Source organism: Rana temporaria, chromosome 4 (assembly GCF_905171775.1).
Source record: "Rana temporaria chromosome 4, aRanTem1.1, whole genome shotgun sequence".
NCBI classification, from domain to species: domain Eukaryota; kingdom Metazoa; phylum Chordata; class Amphibia; order Anura; family Ranidae; genus Rana; species Rana temporaria.
The window spans coordinates 423,120,491-423,141,390 of record NC_053492.1 but is presented as its reverse complement, the minus strand read 5'-3'; the positions used below and the strand labels follow the sequence as shown (position 1 = coordinate 423,141,390).

Here is a 20,900-nt window from a genome sequence, read left to right as displayed (position 1 = left end):
CATAGCCCCCCTCCACATCAGAGTTCCCCCCTTAGATCATGATCTGCAGCGTTCCCCTTTACACAAGAGTTCCCGATCACTGTAAGGGGGGATCCTGCAGACTCTGATGTAAGAGGAAACTCTGTGCTGGCTGGGTTATAGTAACCTGACCTTTATGTCAATGAAGACATTTTTTTTGTTTTACTTTTGTTTAACTTAAACACATTGCTAATAGCACTAGCTATATGTTTATAGTTTAAATACTGACATTTGCATTGTTCGGCACTGAAAACTGTAATTTTAGGTGCTTTTTTTGCAGTGGCAGTAAAAAATGTGGTTCTGACAGTAAATTTTATGATTTTTGTCAGTAAATGATTGTGTAGACAGGGCCCCAGTGCACTGTATTGCCCGGGGGCCTATAATGCTCTTAAGATGACACTGGCCAGGGTCAGTTGTGACATAGAGATGGGCAGCATGAGTGGTATGGAGGCAGAGCTGGGAGCTATGATGTCTCTCATACAGAACACATGGCTGGAAGGCGGGCGGCGTGTACATGATCACAGAAGAGGGAGGAAGCTCACACACAGACCCAACCCTACTCTGTCTGCAAACTTTGTACACAGCCAGAGGCCAGGGCTTCAATGGAAGTCCCATCATGCCCTTCTTTCCTGCTGTTTATCAGTGTAGGGGGAGGGGAGCATAGATTGCAGGGACAGTGAAGCTGCAGGACAGGTGAGACTTTTCTAGGAGCTGCTGAGGACCATCCAGCCTGGGAAAGAGAGAACAGCATCCAGCGGAGCCCAGGAGCACAGGGGACAGACAGGTGACCACCTCCTACATTTTTTTTTACTTTAGTACATTCAAGTCTATTGCACTTTGTCACTCTTCTGGCTTTGCTGGAACTTGCCAAAAGAGGCAAAAGCTGCAAAAATAAATAACTAGCCCACACTGTCATCTATTTACAACTGACATTTAGGGCTCATTCACACCCACAGTGCATGTTATTGTATGTGAACACGTGGGCTGGAATGTGTCATTAGAATGCATGGCTGTGCCTACGCTTTTTTTTTATTTTAAATTTTTGTTACTTTGTTTATTTAAACCTTAATGCAAATCTATGGGCTGCGATGCTTTACAGCATTTTTAATTGCATTGTGCAAAAATGCAACAGGTCTTGGGCTAGATTCAGCAACAAGTTACGGCGGCGTATCTCCAGATACGCCGCCGTAATTTCAGATCTGCGCCGTCGTATCTTTACGCCGATTCTCAAAGGCAGATACGTTGAAAAAATAGGCTTCCTCCGCCGACGTAACTTGAATACGGCGGCGTATAATTGTGTGCAATTTTACGCTGGCCGCTAGGGGTGCTTCCGTTGTTTTCAGTGTAGAATATGCAAATGACCTATATATGCCAATTCACAAACGTACGTATGCCCGGCGCAATTTGGTTACGTCGTTTACGTTAGGCTTTTTCGGCGTAAGGTTACTTCTGCTATTAGGAGGAGCAGCCAATGTTAAGTATGGACGTCGTTTCCGCTTAGAATTTTGAATTTTTTACGTTGTTTGCGTAAGTCGTTCGCGAATAGGGCTGGACGTCATTTACGTTCACGTCGAAAGCAATGACGATTTGCGGCAGAATTTCGAGCATGCGCACTGGGATTCTTTCACGAACGGCGCATGCGCCGTTCGTAAAAAACGTAAAATACGTGGGGTCACCATTAATTTAAATAAAACACGCCCCCCTCATCCTTATTTTAATTAGGCACGCTTACGCCGGCCCCATTTACGCTACGCAGCTGTAAGTTAGGAGGCAAGTGCTTTGTGAATACAGCACTTGCCTCTCTAACTTACGGCGGCGCAGCGTAAATACGATACACTGCGCCGCCGTAACAATAGGCAAATCTACCTGAATCTAGCCCCTTGTTTTTTTATTATTACAACTGATCTGCAGACGCAGGACATAAGACAAATTGGACAACATTGCCGGATGCTTCTGCTGTGAATGAACACACTACATGCATGCACATGCGTGATAATGAGCAGTGTCATTTCACTGCGAAAATAGCAATTAGTGGTATTTCATTGAAGGGAAATTCTCAGGTTGCATTCAAAACTATGCAATGCAACACGTCACTTTTTTATACGTTTGTCATGCAACAGCATAGGGCATCATATTCCCTTAAATGAGCTGCCTTGCGCATTACAGATGCGCAAAAGCAGCTCATGTACTTTTTTTTTTTGCAGTGTGTTTTTTGTGTGTTTTGACTCGCGACAAAATACGCTACTGCCACCCACATTTGGGGTGCCATCAGGGCAGCGCAGGCGCGACTCGCATTTTGCCGTGTTTTTCACACACTCCCAGGAACACGTGTTTCTGCATGTTTTTCCGGAACACCAAAGTGTGAATATGGCCTCAATTTTGCCCATCGAGCTGGTTAGGCGAAATTTGATTACAATTGTTTGATGTTAAAAAATAAATAAAAAAAACTTGCTCTTTTTTATGGGTGTGTTGTTTAAGTTGTATTGAGGGTAGTTTTTTCATCATATTATTCGTATTAATGTTGTTTTTGTGTAGTTGATTGTTATTTGTGTACTGTCATGTTGTAAGGCTACACTCCTACTAACCACTAATGTGTCAGCTCTGGCAGGGAGTGATGTGGTGTGTGTTTCAAGTTTCAATTCCCACTTCACCTCTGGAAGATTTGCCCCCCTTTTTCCTGACCAGGCCATTTTTTGTGATACAGGACTGTGTTATTTTCACTGACAATTGCACCATAGTGCGACGTTGTACCCAAATAGCATTAAACAAAAAATGTATTAAAGCGGAGCTCCACCCTAAAGTGGAACTTTCGCTCATCGGAACCCCCCGGTGTCACATTTGGCACCTTTCAGGGGGAGGGGGGGTGCAGATACCTGTGCAAGACAGGTATTTGCACCCACTTCCGGGAGTCCTCTGCGGGTAATGCGTCACTTCCCGCCCCCTGGGAAACACACGGCTCCCAGAACACAGCGGGGACCAGTGAGCACAGCGCAGCGCGACTCGTGAATGCGCCGTAGGGAACCAGGCAGTGAAGACGCCATGCTTCACTTCCTGGTTCCCTCACCGAGCATGGCGGTGGGGGCAGCAGAGTGACGAGTGACTGCTCATCTTCTGCTGCCGACGTCGCTGGACTCCAGGACAGGTAAGTGTCCTAATATTAAAAGTCAGCAGCAGCAGTATTTGTAGCTGCTGGCTTTTAATATTTTTTTTATGGAGGAGCTCCGCTTTAACTACAGTAAACATAAAGGCCCAGATTCACGTACGACTTACGCCAACGTATCTTCTGATACGCCGCGTAAGTTCTAGGATGCGCCGTCGTATCTATGCGCCTGATTTAGGAAACAAGATACGCCTGAATTTTGGCTTGATACGACCGACGTAAGTCTCCTACGCCGTCGTATCTTCGGCGCATATTTACGCTGGCTGCAAGGGCGCTTCCATTGATTTACGCGTCGAATATGCAAATGACCAGGATACGCCGATTCACGAACGTACTTGCGCCTATCGCTGTAATCTACGCCGTTTACGTAAGGCGTACGTCCGGCGTAAAGTTATGCCTCATAAAGCAGGGGTAAGTCATGTTAGGGTATGGACCAGGGAACAGCCGTCGGATTTTACGTCGTTTGCGTAAGTCGTACGTGAATGGGGCTGGGCGTAGGTTACGTTCACGTAGAAGGCATTGAGCCGGCGTATCTTAGGGAGTATATGCGACGTGATTCTGAGCATGCGCCGTTCGTTCGGCCCTTCATTTACATGGGGTCACGCTTCATTTTAATACAGCACTCCCACTACCTGCCTACTTTGAATTAGGCGGGCTTACGCCGGCCCATTTACGATACGCCGCCGTAACTTAGGGAGCAAGTGCTTTGTGAATACTGGCCTTGCCTCTCTATGTTACGTCGGCGTATCGCATATGAGATGCGCTACGCCCGCTCAAATATACGCCGCTCTACCTGAATCCGGCTATATATATCCAAATTGGGGCTTGACCTAGGTTAGTGTCAGGGTCAAGGTTGGGGGTCAAAAGATGAGGGTCAGTATGTTTTAGTTAAGCCCCGTACACATGACCGGTTTTCTCTATTTTCCCGCCAGGTTTCCTGGTGTTTTTAAACCACTGCGAGGGAGCATACACGCGGCCGGGATTCCCTGCCAAAGCTCTCCCTGCAGTTTTCCCGACAGGAAAACCTCTCGTGTGTACACGGGGAAAGTTACAGAGCAGGCTCTCGGTTTTCCCGTCGGGATTCCCGGGGGACACTATACCACCAGGAATCCCGGTCGTGTCTACAGGGCTTAAGGCTAAAAAAATGTGCACTATTGTTTCTTGGCCCTACTTTGGGTACAAACAACGTTCGGAGTAAGGATGAGCTCTGACGTGTTCGCACAGTCCATGTACAGAGCCTGCCGGGAAGTCTGCACTGCGCTGCGCTAATCACAGTCAGCGAGACATTGTCCCGATGTGCGGCTGCAGAGATCGGGAAATGTCTCCCTGCTTGTGATTATCGCAGTGCGGTGCTGACTTCCTGGCGGGCTCTGCACGTGGACTGTGCGAACACGCCAGAGCTCATCCTTAGTTAGGAGTAGGAAAATATTATTTATTTGGTAGTGGGTCAAAGGAATGGCAAAAATAGAAAACTATTGTTTAAAAATATTTTTTTCTTTTTACTATCTTGGTACATTGTTTCAAAATAAAATGGGAGATATCCATTACCATCTTACTTACTTTATATTAAAAGTAATTTTACCCCGAAAAAAATCAAGGTATATTTCACCTTAAAGGGGTTGTAAAGGTTTTCTTTTTTTAAATAACAAACATGTCATACTTACCCGCTCTGTGCAAGGGTTTTGCACAGAGGGGTCCCCAAGTGGCGCTCCTGGCTCCATGGGGGCACCCGTGAGGGGGCACTCCCGAGTCCTGCTGCTGCGTCCATTGACATAGACAGCAAGAATTAGCCCCGCCCCATCTCCTGTGTCACTGGATTTGATTGACAGCAGCTGGAGCCAATGGCTCCCAGTGCGATCAATCTATCCAATGAGGACCCGAGACAGCGGCTGGAGCTGCTGTGCTTGTCCCATCGCTGGAACTAGGGTTGTCCCGATACCACTTTTTTGAGACCGAGTACAAGTACCGATACTTTTTTTCAAGTACTCGCCGATACCGAATACCGATACTTTTTTTAATGTCATGTGACAGTGGCAGTAATTTTTTTTTTTTTTTTACTATTTTTTTTTACTATTTTTTTTTTACAGCGATTTTTTTTTTTTTTTTTAGGGGGGGCGTGGGGGGTGAATTGTCAGTGTGTTTTTTTTTTATTTATTTTTTTACATTTTATTTATTTTTTTATATTTATTGAAATTTTTTATTTTAATTTTAATAAGCCCTGTTGGGAGGCTTTGGTGAGATTTCAGGGGTCTTAACAGACCTCTGGCATCTCCCCTTTAAGACAGAGAAAGGGACTAGGGAAACAGATTCCCCAGTCCCTTTCTCAGCAGCTTCAGCTGAAATGAATGGAGGGAAGCTCCTCCATTCATAAACTGAAGCATAGTAAACACAGGAGGTTACGATGCTCAGTTATATGAATGGACAGAGTCGGTAATCACCGACTCTGTTCATTCAGAAAAGGTAGGAGCCGGGCTTAGCAGCTCCTACCTCCGCTCTCCCCCTGACAGAATGAGGGGGGAGAGCGGCACGGACGGGGACGGGATGGATGGAGAAAGACTACAGGGACGGACGGGGGGGGGGGGGGAAGAGAGAACGGGACGGACGGACGGGGAGGAAAGAGCACTGCATGGACGGGGGGGGGGGGGGGGGGAAGAGAGAACGGGACGGACGGGGGAAGGGGAGGAAAGAGCACTGCATGGACGGGGAGAGAGAACGGGACGGACGGACGGGGGAAGGGGATGAAAGAGCACTGCTTGGACGGGGAGAGAGAACAGGACGGACGGACGGGGGAAGGGGAGGAGAGAACGGCACGGATGGACGGGGGAAGGGGAGGAGAGAGAACGGCACGGATGGACGGGGGAAGGGGAGGAGAGAGAACGGCACGGATGGACGGGGGAAGGGGAGGTGAGAGAGCAGCACGGACAGGGGAAGACAACACTGACCATGGGGGAGAGAAAATTTGCAACTCCCCTGCCTGCCCGCTCAAGTATCGGGTGAAGCATCGGGAGCATTTCCCCGAGTACAAGTACTCGGGGAAATGCTTGGTATCGGTCCCGATACCGATACTAGTATCGGTATCGGGACATCCCTAGCTGGAACCATCAGGCTCAGTTAAGTAAAAGGGGGGCTCTCTAGGGGGCTGCTGCAGAAAGTTTTTCGCCTTAATGCATAGAATACATTAAGATGAAAAACCTCAAGCGTTTACAACCCCTTTAACACTGAAATGTGTTTATGTACAGACTTGCTAATACATGTCAAAGTTGCAAAACTGCGCTCAGATGTTAAGATTTGTTTTACCTGAAGCCATTAAGGTGGAGTTCCACCCAAAAGGGGAAGTTCTGCTTTAAGGCCTCCTCACCCACTACTCTTCCCCCAAATGGCACTTTTTTGGGGGGAGTGGGTACCTGGTTTTGATAGATACCGGCTGCCACTTCCTCTCGGATCACCTAGGCCAGGGGTAGGCAACCTCGGCCCTCCAGCTGTGGTGAAACTAAAAGTCCCATGAGACATTGCAAGACCCTGATAATCACAGGCATCACTCCTAGAGGCAGCGACATGATGGGATTTGTAGTTTCGGCACAGCTGGAGCATGGGCTGAAACTGGGCTGAACTTTTTTCAGGGGGGGGGGGGGTATCATTTTAAGGTCATTCATGCTCGGTCCCTTTTTGACAATGTCATTAAGGGGAGGGGCTTAGTCATTACAACATAAAGCGCAGGCATGCAAAAGTTTGAGAAACCTGATGCAACTATCAAGAAACTAGCAACTTCGAATAACAATATCATAAAAAAGGATATAAAAACCCCCAGGATCAGTGCCAGTTTCTGCAATAACAATCTCCAGCGGGTACAGCGTGGCTCACTGGTTGGTGCGGGTACAGCGTGGCTCTCTGGTTGGTGCGGGTACAGCGTGGCTCTCTGGTTGGTGCGGGCACAGCGTGGCTCTCTCTCTGGCTTCCCCAGCATGAGCACAGTATTCTCTTTTTTCCTCTTGTAACCCCCCCCCCCCAGCACAGTGCTTGTATGCTTGGGGCTTTAGCATGGTGTCTGTGGACACGCTGGGGCCGCCACTCTTAAGGGACTACATTTCCCATGATGCCCCCAGTCCCCAGAATCTTCTGATTGGCCCTCTGCTGTGGCCAATCATGGCAAGGAAAGCAGGAAGCAAGGCAGCGGCACGGCGAATCCAATTAGTGCCGCTCTCTCTCTCTTCTAGCTCCAGCTGACAGAGAGGGGGAGGGAGCGATTGGGGGAGATATACAGTACAGCCAGCCGGCGGCTCTCCTCTCCCTGTCACAGCGCAACTGCCGAGTTCTCTGGTAAATGGAGCAGCGGCGCTGTGACAGGGAGAGAAGAGCCCCGGGCTGGCTGTACTTTATATCTCCCCCGATCGCCCCCCTTCTCCTCTCTGTCAGCTGGAGCTAGAAGAGAGTGGCTCTAATTGGATTCGCCGTGCCGCCGCCTTGCTTCCTGCCCGCTGTTTTTCTCCCCGAGGATCATGGCACTGGTTTCTAGGGGGGCAAGCGCCCTCCCTTGCCCTATGGAGCGGACGCCCATGAGCTGGAGTACTGAGGTTGCCTACCCTTGACCTATGCGGTCCGACCAGTAATTCTCCTCTCCCCCTCCCTCCCGCAGTCATCTGGGACACATCACAGGTTCCAGTCCCAGAAGACTGCGGGACCATTCGCAAGGCACAGCGCGACTCGCGCTTCCACAGGAGAGGTGAGTGTGTGTTTTTCAACAGTCAGTAACTACAGTTTTTGTAGCTGCTGACTTAATATCCACAAAAATGACTGGAGCTCTTCTTAAAGGAGTTAAAGTACCTTTCTTTTTATCATTGCTGTATTGTGCTTAGTTCATGTTTCAGTGTCTGGCCCATGTCACTTTAGCGATCCTGTTTGTGGCAACAATATATTTGATTGAAAGCGTATGTCAGAGCAAAAAACTAACATAAAAAACACATATGCAGTAGATCTCTGCAATGGATGCACACTTCCCTGTGTTTTGACCTTTTAAAGCCAGTGCAAGCACTTAAAGGGGTGTTCCAGCCTTTTTTTTAAGTTTATTAAAAGTCAGCAGCTACAGAAAGTGTAGCTGCTGGCTTTTAATAAACTGACACTTACCTGCTCCACGGCTCCAGCGACGCGCCGGCCGGGGCTCCGCTCCTCGCCCCCCCTCGCCGGCCGGCGTCTTCATTCTTAGTGTGGGCACCTGGCAGTGACAGCTTTCAGCCTTCACGGCCGGGCACCCACTGCGCATGCGCTGAGCGGCGCGGCGCCGTCCGATTGGACAGGCGCTCGCCTACAGGGAGGGGCTGCAATAAGGCGATTAAGCTAATCGCCTTTTCAGCCCCTCGGTGGAAGGAGGAAGTGGGACAGGAAGTCCCCTTCTCCTGAAGCCCCCACTCCCCCCCCCCCCAAAAAAAAATTACATGCCAAACGTGGCATGTAAGGGGGCGAGGAGTGGGTTAAGCGGAGGTCCATTTTTAGGTGGAACTCCTCTTTAAAGTGTTACTAAAAGCAGGACCATGCATTCACTAAATCTGGTTTCCCACAGTACACAGAACATGGAAATTCAATAGATTTAGGCCCCTTTCACATTGAGGCGTTTTTCATGCGGTACAGCGCTAAAAATAGCGCTGCTATACCGCATGAAAAAATCATGCCCTGCAGGCTTCAATGTGAAAGCCCGAAGGCTTTCACACTGAAGCGGTGCGGTAGCAGGACCGCTCCAAAAGTCCTGCTAGCCGCATCTTTGGAGCGGTATAGGAGCGGTGTGTTTACCGCTCCTATACCACGCCTTCCCATTGAAATCAATGGGAAACCGTGGTAATACCGCCCGCAACGACGGCGCTACAAATAGCGCGGCTATACCGTCACCGCGGCTCCACGCCTCAATGTGAAAGGGGCCTTAGTATAAACTGCTAAATACCTTTTCTCATCAGCAGTATATAGCAGTCTTGTGACTTCTATCAGTGTCTGGTTAAAGCTTGTCCTATGAGGATGCATGACCCCTGACCCTCTGTCTGGACAGTGCTGATTGGCCTTGTGCTGATCACATGCACTCTCCCAAGAAAAAAAACCTCTATCTATACACACCAAACTGAGCATGTGCAGCTTGTCCCCTAGCTCTGTACTTTCAGGAGATAATGTATATTGGGGACAGTGGAAGAAGGGAAGAAGACCGGATCAAACAGCATTTTACACAGTGCAGAGGATTTACTCCTTACGTACCACAATGAGTATAACAAGAATGCTTTACTGCATATACAGACTGATTTTACTGTTGTGGGGTTAGTAACATTTTAAGGGCACATTTATTTATTTGGGGAGATGAAGATGATACCTCATAGGATAGCTTTTGCATTGGAATACGTGACGTTTACGTTGATGCTTTACTGGGGCCCCATGATATATACATTTTTTTTCATGTCTGTTTTTTTTTTAGTTTTTTTGCAGAAAACAGTTTTTTATGTTTGTGTGCCTTTTATCATTGATCGATTAACAGTGATGTTTTATAGTTTCACTGTGCCCACCTTTTCTAGTACCTTGATATATAATAAATCTTTGTAAATGATCTCCAGATCTAAGGCGGGTAATAATTCCTATGTGTAATCTCCAAACGCACTCATGTGGTGCAAAGGGTACACACTCCTATCATGGTCAGCAATTTCTCAATCCGTATTGCAGGGCATAGTTCATTAATTCAAACTTTATACAGCATACTTCTGTTCAGATCTATGACAATGCACACATCACATATCAAATCAAGGTCAGTTGGAAACTGGGTAGAAGCCTTAGGCCTCATGCACACAGGGCGTTTTTTCTGACGCTTTTAGGAGCGTCTGGTGTTTTTTTTACAGCTTAAAAACACCTCTCCATGTTTTTCCATGTGTCCAGGCACAAAATATGCTTTTAGGAGCTTCTAGTGGCATAGGCATTTTCAAGCTGCAAATAAAATAAAAAAACCTGCGGCCAGCACGTTAAAAAGCCGAGCGTTACAGCTGTAAAAATGCCAGATGCAGCTAAACGCGTGTTAACACTGTATACAGCGTTAGGCCACGTCAAATGTTTTTAACCACTTCAGGCCCGGGCCAATTCTGACACTTCGTTTCTACATGTAAAAATCATAATTTTTTTTGCTAGAAAATTACATTACATAGAACCCCCAAACACTATATATGTTTTTTTAGCAGACCCTAGAGAATACAATGGCGGTCATTGAAACCTTTTATCTCGCACGGTATTTGCGCAGCAATTTTTCAACTGTTTCATGGTTTAAAAAAAAACATTAAAGTTAGCCCAATTTTTTTGCATAATGTGAAAGATGAAGTTACGCCGAGTAAATAGATACCTAACATGTCACGCTTCGAAATTGCACACGCTCGTGGAATGACGCCAAAATTCTGTACCTAAAAATCCCCATAGGCAACGCTTTCAATTTTTTTACTGGTTACATGGTTTGAGTTACAGAGGAGGTCTAGGGCTAGAATTATTACTCTCGCTCTAGCGTTCGTGGCGACACCTCACATGTGTGGTTTGAATACTGTTTTCATATGTGGGCAGGTCTTACGTGGCCCTGGATCAAAATGCTGCAAAGAGCCAAGGTGGTGACTTCGAGGGGGGGGGGCGGGGGGGTGTACCAACTGGTAGTTATTGCGTTGTGGCTTGAGTCAGGAGAGAGCGGTAGGTGACCCAATTACAGGGGGGTAGCACGCTGGTACCTGGTGGGGAGGTGCGGGGGGCCACTCGGCCGCGGCGACATGGCAGGGGGGGGGGGTTCCTACCTATCTACATCCCATGGGCCACACGTCCTACTCCTAGGATGCGTGCGCCGTAGCTACTGGAATGCAGTTCTTGCCCTGGGGAAGAGTCTCGCTTTCAGACTCAAGCCTGAAGTCAGGAGAAAAAACGCTGCTCGCTGTGTTTAGGCCGCCTTCAGCGCCGCCGCGGCTTGTCCTAAAAAGGACGGCCGCAAACGGTTCCAGGAGGGGGCGGAGGAAGCCCTATAGTGGCCCTGCGAGCCTACGACGGCGTATCAGGAGATACGCCGTCGTATCTCTTTGTGAATCTGGCCCCTGGTTTTTAACTCAGGTACTTTTGTTCAAAGAATGCACTTCTGGTCAGAGAATCCACATGTGAAGCCACCATCAACTGGGAGCCAGCTGATGGTGAGTGTATGTGTCAGGTAGGTCAGTGTATGTGTCAGGTAGGTCAGTGTATGTGTCAGGTAGGTCAGTGTATGTGTCAGGTAGGTCAGTGTATGTGTCAGGTAGGTCAGTGTATGTGTCAGGTAGGTCAGTGTATGTGTCAGGTAGGTCAGTGTAATGGTCAGGTAGGTGAGTACATGTGTCAGGTAGGTCAGTGTAATGGTCAGGTAGGTCAGTGTAATGATCAGGTAGGTGAGTGCATGTGTCAGGTAGGTCAGTGCATGTGTCAGGTAGGTCAGTGTAATGGTCAGGTAGGTCAGTGCCTGTGTCAGGTAGGTCAGTGCCTGTGTCAGGTAGGTCAGTGTATGTTGCACAGTACATTCTGAGCACAATGCATTCCTGAACCCTGCATTCTGAGCGAATCTGGCAGAATTGTAAGTTTGTGGTCCCTTTAGGGCTCATTCAGAGAGGGATGATCAGTCCCATCCTCTGTACAGAGCCGCTGGTAGGTTTAATTCTGTGTTGGCACTTTGAAAGAAATAAGTTGGTTTTGCGTTGCGGTTTGGGCACTCGGGCTCAAAAAGGTTCGCCATAACTGCTATAGGCCATCCAGTTTATTTCAGTGCCAGGCCTTTTGACTCTCACATCTGCCCAAGGCCTCCAGCAAAAACAGTTTTGTATACATTGTTTCACATTTCAGACAGTTTTTGGATAAAGAAGACAACTGTTTTATAAGAGGCCATTCTATATCGTCCTGGCACAGAGATCTTAAAACAGGTTTCACCTTGATAATTGGATTATGTAAATTAGAACAGGGCGTCTTCACATATTTCCACACCCCTGCCATGCTATGGATTATCCATGACTGAGTTGGATAATCCAGAACATGACTTGATTATGTTTTTTACATTTATTAGAACTGAGAAAAACAAATGGATTAATGGTGAAACGTCTTCCACATTACAGAACAATCTTAGGTGAATGTAACTAGGGGCCTATATGTGGTGGGCTATGCTGCCCAGCGTTGACCACACAGCCATAATGCATAGACAAGGCACAGCTTCCAACCGTCCCTGATTTCAACAGACTGTCCCTGATTTGGAGCAATGTCCCTCTGTCCCTCATTCCTCATTTGTCCCTCAATTCGGTCTGATCTCTATTGTTGTATATAAAATGCACTTTTTATCTATTAAAAAGTGTTTCCCAGTGATAAACCTTTCATCCGATTTCTTTTTATTTTTATTTTTATTTTTTTATTTATTTTTTTTTTTTTTTTTTTTTTTTTTTTTCCACCTCAGCTTTTTACCAAATTCTAGAGACTCGCTCATGATTTGTTGCTTCTTTCGTCTCTATTTGAGTTTGCATCATGAGTGGTATCTTTCCTGTATGCTGTCTTTCTCTTTTTAAATATTCCTTAAATGTATATATCTGTGTACATGCAGTATAAATGCCGACCCTCTATAGGGGCGACCAAATCACGACCCAGCTGTTTTTCCCCCAGCGCACCGTATTGGCTGGTCGAGACTAAATTAATCTCGAACAAGAAAGACACTCATATATATATATATATATACATATATATATATATATATACATACATATACATACACATACACATACCTACATATACACTTATCTATATATTTTTTTTTTTTTTTTTTTTTTAATTGATTAACACCCACCCTCCCTCCCCTCATGGCTCCCAGGGATCTCCCGTTTGTCCCTGGTAAAAGATATAAAAAAAAAGAAGTGGTAAAAAGAAGAAGAAGGCTTCGAAAGAGACTTGGCGTCAGCTGTTCGGCTAGAGATAACTAGGGAAAAGGAAGAGAAGAGGTATACTAAGAGTAGAAGAAAGCCGGAAGGGGACGGAGGTATATAAGTCTCACTTTAGAATGACAGGGGATAGGGATTTTTGCGATATCCATTGCATATATCTAACGTCGATCAGACCCTAACTCTCTCTGCATAACTCCATGTTTTTTTGTATTCCTTCCATTTACCCCATTTCTCCCTATGTTCACTGTTCCTCTCCAAATAACTATCCTTAAGTTCTTCTAATCTATACGTTTCCTCCACTGCGTCTATCCAACTCCAAATATGTGGGCTTTCCGTCTCCTGCCACTTCTTAGGTATAAGTCTCTTGGCTGCATTTAGGAGGTGGGGGATTAGGGACTGCTTGTATTTTTTTACGCCCTCTTGACTGCCATGAAAGAGGACGACCCATGGGTCTTTCTTGATCTCCTCTCCCGTGATAATCTTTATTTGTCTCAATATTATGTCCCAATATGATTGGATCTTGGGGCATAGCCACCATAGATGTGCCATCGTACCTCTTTCCTGGCAGCCCCTCCAGCAGTCTGCGGACTGACCTGCTTTAAATTTATTTGCTTTGTCCGGGGTGATATACCATCCTGAGAGGCACTTATAATTTGCTTCAGCTGTACGTATATCTATTGCCGATGAGTGGGTTAATTTCATAATCCTCTGAACAGTATTTATCCCCCTCGTGATCCCTAACTCTCTTTCCCATTTATCTATAAAAGGTGCTTCATCCCGTGTTCCTAACTTAACCAATAACCCGTACAGTTTAGTGATTGTGCCCTTAGAATTCTTAGATTTACAAATTTTCTCGAGTGAAGTCAGCTCCGCCTCCGTCCGTAATGGGCGGGGGAGGTGCCGTACAAAGTGGATCAACTGGTAGTAATGCCACCTATCAAGATTCCAAAAGTCAGTTTTGGCTTTCAAATCTTCGTAGGTCATTATCTCACCGTTTTTAATAATATCCCCCAAGTGCACTGTGTCTCTCCTTATCCAGTTCCCTCCTATTTTTTTTTCCCCAGGTGGGAAATAAGGGTTTTCTTTTAGATTCATTAAAGGGGAGTTAAATTTCCCTTCTAATTGTGCCTGCATCCTATCCCACATTCTTAAAGTGTCCCGTGTTATGTCATGTGTTTTGTGATCTAGTGCTCTGTGTTGTGCAGGGATCCAAATAATATTATTCAAATATTTATTAGTTAACGCTTTCTCAATTTGCACCCACCTTTTATCTGTCCTGTCCCTAGCCCACTCTACCGCACGCGATAAGACCGCCGCCTTGTAGTAACTTTTGATATCCGGGGCTGCCAGACCGCCGAGTGGCTTGCCCTGTTTTATTATGGAGAGGGATATTCTATGCTTTTTATTTTTCCAAACGTAATTTAATAATAAAGTGTTAAGGATTCTCAGATATTGCTGGGGAAGAGCAATTGGGACTAATAAGAATTTATAGAGAATTTTAGGAACTACCACCATCTTCAACATGTTTATGCGTCCTATCCATGATATAGGTTTATTGATCGTTCTTTTTAATTCATTCTTGATCTCATTTAATAAAGGGATATAGTTTATTTTATACATCTTCTGTGTTGTATTGGCAAGTTTTATTCCTAGGTACTTAAGTTCTTTAGTCCATGGGAACGCGCATACTTCCTTAACTGAATATACCTCTCTTTTATTTAAATTAATGTTCAGGATCTCAGATTTAGTTATGTTAATTTTAAAGTTGGAGATAGCGCCATATTGTTGCATGACTCTAGAAAGCTTGGGGATAGATTTGACTGGGTTAGTTACGTAAAATAAGATGTCATCGGCAAAAGCCGATAGTTTGTGTTCTTCCCCTTCTACTCTCACTCCGTTGATGTCTGGGTCATTACGAATAGTGGCCAGCAGCGGCTCAAGGGATAGAATAAAGAGGAGGGGCGACAATGGGCACCCCTGTCTCGTCCCGTTTTTCATCTCGAAGGGTTCCGATAGTGTGCCATTGATTTTTATTTGCGCGGTGGGGTGGTGATATAGTGTTTTGATCCAGCGGGACATCCTGTTTCCTATTCCCATGACGGTGAGAGTTTCCATCATGAGCCCCCAGTCTACCCTGTCGAATGCTTTTTCAGCATCGACTGACAGGAATAGACCTGGGGGCTCGTTCTGCCTTATGGTCTGAAGCAGAAGAATTGCCCTTAGGCTGTTGTCTTTACCCTCTCTATTGGGCACAAAGCCTACCTGGTCGGGGTGCACCAATAAATGCATGACCCCTTTCAGGCGGCACGCCAGAATTTTCGCAAAAAGTTTGATGTCTGTATTTAACAGAGAGATAGGTCTGTATCCCGAGCATAGAGAGCTATCCTTGCCTTCCTTCAAGATTATTGCCACCACAGCCGCTGTGGCCCCGCTACTAGTTTCAAATTCCGACCCCAATCCATTAAAATATTTACAGAGTCTCGGTATCAGGATGTTACTAAATCTTTTATAATAAAAGGTGGAAAACCCATCTGGCCCCGGACTCTTTCCACCAGTGGTGGAATTTATGGCCCTTTTTATTTCTTCCTCAGTTATGGGTCGATCCATGGTCAAGCTTTCCATCTCCTCCAGTCTAGAAAGTCCTGCGTTATCGAGAAACTCTCGGGTCTCCTCCTCCCTTTCCCCTACCTGCCAACCTGTGTGTTTTATTGTGTATAGGTCCTCGTAGTATTTTTTGAATGTATCCGCGATTTCGGAGGTTGCATAAACCAGTTTCCCGTCTTTACCTTTAATTTTCTCAATATAGTTCCTGGCTTTCTTTTTTTGGGCCATTTTGGCTAGAAGTTTGCTTGGTTTGTTTCCCCATATATACCTCTCTTTGGAAATGCAGTTTAATTTGTACCTTGCTTCTTGTTCCAAGATCTCCTTGAGTGCGTCTCTTTTTAAAATTAAATTATGATAAGTCACTTTTGCTCTCAGCACTTTGTGTTCCCGTTCTAGCGTCTCTATCTCTTTCCTCAGGGTGGAAGCATTACTTTTTCTCTCTTTTTTTTTTTTTTTTGCGCCCTCTGCAATTAGGATCCCTCTGATAAAAGCTTTGTGCGTCTCCCATAGGGTTGCACTGGTAATCCCCTCTGTGTCATTTGTGAGGAAAAATTGTTTTAATTCTGCCTCTACCCTGCTTCCCCCTCCCTCATCGTGGATCAGGCTATCATCCAGGCGCCACGTCGGCCGCTGTCTCCTTTGTACAGCTAGTATAATTTTCATCGAGACCGGGGCATGGTCCGATACAGTCATAATTCCAATTTCTGTCTCAGTAATAGCGTCGATCAACCTGTGGTCCGCTAGGATGTAGTCGATCCTGGAGTACGTTCCGTGGGGGGGGGAGAAAAATGTGTAATCATGCTCATTTGGATGTTTAGTCCGCCAGACATCCACTAGTTGGCATTCATGGAGCTTATGTTTAATTCTCTGTAGATGCACATTTTTTGTCTCCCTCCCACAGAACGTGCGATCTTCCGTTGGATTTAAAACAAAATTTAAATCGCCCATCAGGATTATAAATCCCTCGGCAAAGTTGTTCAATTTTCCCAGAATTTTATTTAAATATTGGGTTGGATGCACGTTAGGGGCATAAATGTTGGCTAAGGTGTAAATAATATTTTCAATCCTTATTTTAAGGAACAGGAATCTCCCTTCTGGGTCAGTCATCCTTGCCTCCAAGGTAAACCCAAACCCTCTTGTAAACCCAATCGCTACTCCCCTTGTGCGTTTTGAGATGGAATCGCCGTAAACCCAAGTAGGGTACGCCGGGGAGTAGAGCTTGATATTAGCTTCCATGGTCAAGTGCGTTTCTTGAATAAACACTACATCAGCTCTAAGTTGTTCAATCTCTGCTAGGACCTTTAATCTTTTACCTACTGAGTTTAATCCCTTTACGTTATAGGATAAAAATTTTACTTCTGTCATTTCCGATAACCAAGTCGCCTCCTTAAATGCACGGGACTTTTCCGGAAGATTCCTGGGAGCCATGATACCCTTCCCACCCCCCCTCCCCCTCCCCCCCTCACCCACCCCTACCCAAGCCAGATCTTCACCCCTGAACCGTAGGGATCTTTGGTATCCCCTACCCATCGGTTCTTGTGGATGAGGTGTTACACCCCACGCCCCTCCCTCCTGTTCTCACAGGACTAGTTCTTATATGGGAGGAGTTACGGATCTGCCCTCCTTATGCCCTTCTCTAATCGCCCCCCAGCCCTTCCTCCCTCCCTCTCCCCATCCTGTCCGGCCGCCCCACCCACAACCGCCCCAAGGGGCGGGCTGTTATCTGACCGCTATTCCACCCATCCTGGTATTTCTATGACCGGCATGTCCAGTTTACGGCAGAACCCTGAGAGTTCTTCGGGAAATATTAATTTCGCTGACACTCCCTCTTTATGGCCTATCAAACAGGCCGGAAAGCCCCATTGGTAGCTTATATTGAGTTGACGCATCTGTTCCAGGAGGGGTTTTAGGTGTCTTCTTCTGGCTAGGGTTTCCCAGGCCAGATCCGTGAAGATCTGAATCTCCCTGCCGTCGTAAGATAAGGGAGGTTTTCTTCTCAGTTTTTAACCAAATTGTCTCTTTATCTTCAAAATGTCTGAACCTCACAATTATGTCCCTATGCCAATTCCCTCCTCCCTCCCTCGTCTTCCCCACACGATGGACCCGTTCTATTCTAAGAGGGCCCTCCGAGCCATTATCGAGGAGGGGGAGGAACAAATCTTCGAGGATTTTCCTCAGGTCTTCGCCCTTCTCCTCCTTTACAGATCGTAATCTTAAATTTTGCCTTCTATTGCGGTTCTCTTGATCTTCGAGACGATATTGCAGCCATCTCTGATTTTGTTTCATAGTCAGGTGCTGAGTCCTCAGTTCATTTAAATCCTGGTCCTGCTTTTCTATTTTTTTCTCCGCTTCCTCTACCCGTTCCAGCATGTGGAATAAGTCCGTTCTTAATGTACTGATTTCCTCTTTTATAACGTTCTCCAATCTCATTAACATTGCCGCCATTTCTCCCGTGGTTGGGATGTGAGAGTCCGAGCTCTGTTCTTCTACTTGGCTAGCTACCTGGTCCAGTTCTGTTAAAGTATCAGATGTCAGATTTGCTGCCCCCACTCCTCCCTTTTTGTTTACCCCCGTTTTTTCTGTTTTTTTAATCGTGCCTGGGCTCTTTATGCCCGGGGTCATGTAGTGTCTAATCGTAGTTGGAGAGGGAATATCCTTTGGGGCTTTCGAAGCAGCCCCCCTTGTTGATCTGTTCATTTTGTGTTTTTTTGTCGCTCTGATGCGCTTCCCCAGTTTGAGCAGTAAATGAGGGGCCTAACACCCCCCCCCCTTTTTTTTTTTTTTTTTTCGAAACCGCACAATTTTTGTATCTCGCTATGGCGTGATTTCCTAAAAGGGGGGAGAGGTTGAAGGTTTTTCTTCTCCCTTTTTTTTCCTCCCCCTAATCAGAAGTTGCCACCTGACATTTCCGAAAGTTTTTTAGGGGTTCCGGGGGTTAACCCGATACCCTAAGATATACCTGGGGGAGGCGGATCAGCCTCTCTCTATTTTAGGAAGTGTTGCACCCCCGTCCGATTGGGGACTTTTTCTTTAGGGATTCTCCACTTAGAAACACCTAGTGGTTTTTGAGCCACCGTCCTCCCAAAAAGGGGGAGGGGGGTTAAGTTTGTGTCCCCTTCTTCCCCTCTTTTTTTTTTTGTTGTTTTTTTTTTGGGGGGTTAGTGCTCCTCCTGAGTATAGTGGGGCGTATTAGACGCAATCCCCCTGGGGTTGCGCTCCGCTTCTCAGATTTTTGATACCTTGGGCCGGTATAATAAACCTGTCCTATGAGCCAGGTTAAACCTGGGGAGTAAAACTTCGTGGATTTTTCTGCTGAGGTTTCCGTTCAGCCTCCCCGTAATTTAGCTGCCCTTTATAAGGGTGGGAGCGAAAGTCTTTTAAGAAACTAACCCGATTACTTTTGGTATCCGTGTATTTCTCCTTTTTTTTTTTTTTGGGTTGATAGCCAGCCTTATTATTTAGAGTTAATGCAATTTGTATGGAATTCCCTGACTCGGACCCATACTCCGGGGCGTCACTCCTCACCAAATTAATTATGGTTTGCGGGGAGAGATAGTGTCTCTGAAATGTCAATATGCTTCCACACTCTAACCTGCATCAATATCCACAGTGTTTAAAGTATAGACCCATGCGCTTTGGATACTTGAGTTCACATGTGAATAGCTTTGAGGGGGAAAGAGAAAAAAACAAGGAAAACGCCAGGAAGCTATAGCGACCCTGCAAAGATCCCTATAATCTTTATAGGGCATAAGCGGCTCCTCAAATCGTCCTTATTATTGATTTCTTCCTCTGATTTATGCTTTACCAATGCAGGGTTTCTAAGAATACAGTTAATTTACACACATGCAGAGTGGCCGTTTGCCATAGGAGATGCAACTTATCATTACCTGTCCCCTGCTGTCAGTGCATTGATCCATGCTCCAAAGGTTACCATGGTGTAGTCTTATGGAGAGAGGAAGAAAGAAAAAAGGGTCCATATTACCTGATCTAATGGGATGTCCTGGGCTCACCACCAAACAGTAGGGGGGGGTGGGAGGCAGGCAGGAGCGCCGTAAGTGGGAGCCTCCTTCTGTTCAATTCGTCCTGTACCTTAACAGCTGACTCCCAGAGCGGCACGAGGGGGGGCCGGAGAGTGCGGGGCCATCGGAAGGCGGCGGATGCTGGTCTTTTTCCGCAATAGGGGAGCTAGATCCCTCGCTGCAGCGCGATCGCTGCCTCTGGAGCGCCGCCGGGTCTAGGTCCCTCCATCCTCCTCCGGGTCAGATCCGTATCGTGGGCCGCTCCTCCCTCCGACGTGCGTGCTTCACGTGCACCACGTCATCTCGAGCCGTACCTCATCGGACTCAAACACTTCTAATGGGACATCGCTCATCCGATTTCTAAATTGCTGCATTTGTAAATTCCAAAAGCCAAAATAAAGGAATAGTAGTGGTAAAAAAAAAACACTTGTGGGTTTAACCAATCTTGTTTTTTGTACAATTCTACTTTAATGGGGCGCTCATTCCCATCTCAAAGTTGGGAGGTATGGACAAGGAAAATTGCCTTATGTCTTATACTTAGGCCCCGTACTCACGACCAAACATGTCTGCTGAAACTGGTCCGCAGGCCAGTTTCAGCAGACATGTTTGGTCGTGTGTGGGCGCGAGCGGGCCGAATTCCAGCAAACATTTGCCCGCCGGGCCTTTTCCCAGCAGACAAATATTCCTGGACTTGTTTTAAAACAGTCCGCTGGAATTCTGCCCGCTCGGACATGTACGGTCGTCAGTACAGACCTACCGTACATGTCCAGGCGCCCGCCGTCCCTCGCATGCGTCGAATGACTTCGACGCATGCGTGGAAGCATTTTAAAGGCGGGCCGCCCACGTCGCTGCGTCATTGTCGCGGCGACACCGCGTCATCGACGCGGCGACAACGCGGACACGCCCCGCGTATTGTTTACGCGCGGACTTCTGTACGATGGTGTGTACAACCATCGTACAGAAGCCCTCTGGCAGACATGTATGGTGAAAACGGTCCGACGGACCGCTTTCACCATACATGTTTGGTCGTGAGTACCCGGCCTTATACTCAGTTTACATGGCTGCACTGAAAAAAGTAGGACATGCTGCATTTTTACACAGCACGGCATGTTGCGACATGCTACACTGCATCCCAATACGCTGTGGTGCTTTAACCCCCCTGGCGGTATTCCCGAG

The 20,900-nt window shown here is 46.6% G+C and overlaps 1 protein-coding gene across 1 annotated transcript in view; it reads left to right on the top strand.

Annotated features, from left to right (window-relative positions):
• The first annotated feature begins 581 nt into the window (after positions 1-581).
• EPHX1 (epoxide hydrolase 1) overlaps positions 582-20,900 on the top strand; it is an 89,752-nt gene continuing 69,433 nt past the window's right edge. The window contains exon 1 of the mRNA XM_040351373.1: positions 582-802. The gene's annotated coding sequence lies outside the window, so the exon portion shown is untranslated. The remainder of the gene's footprint in view (positions 803-20,900) is intronic.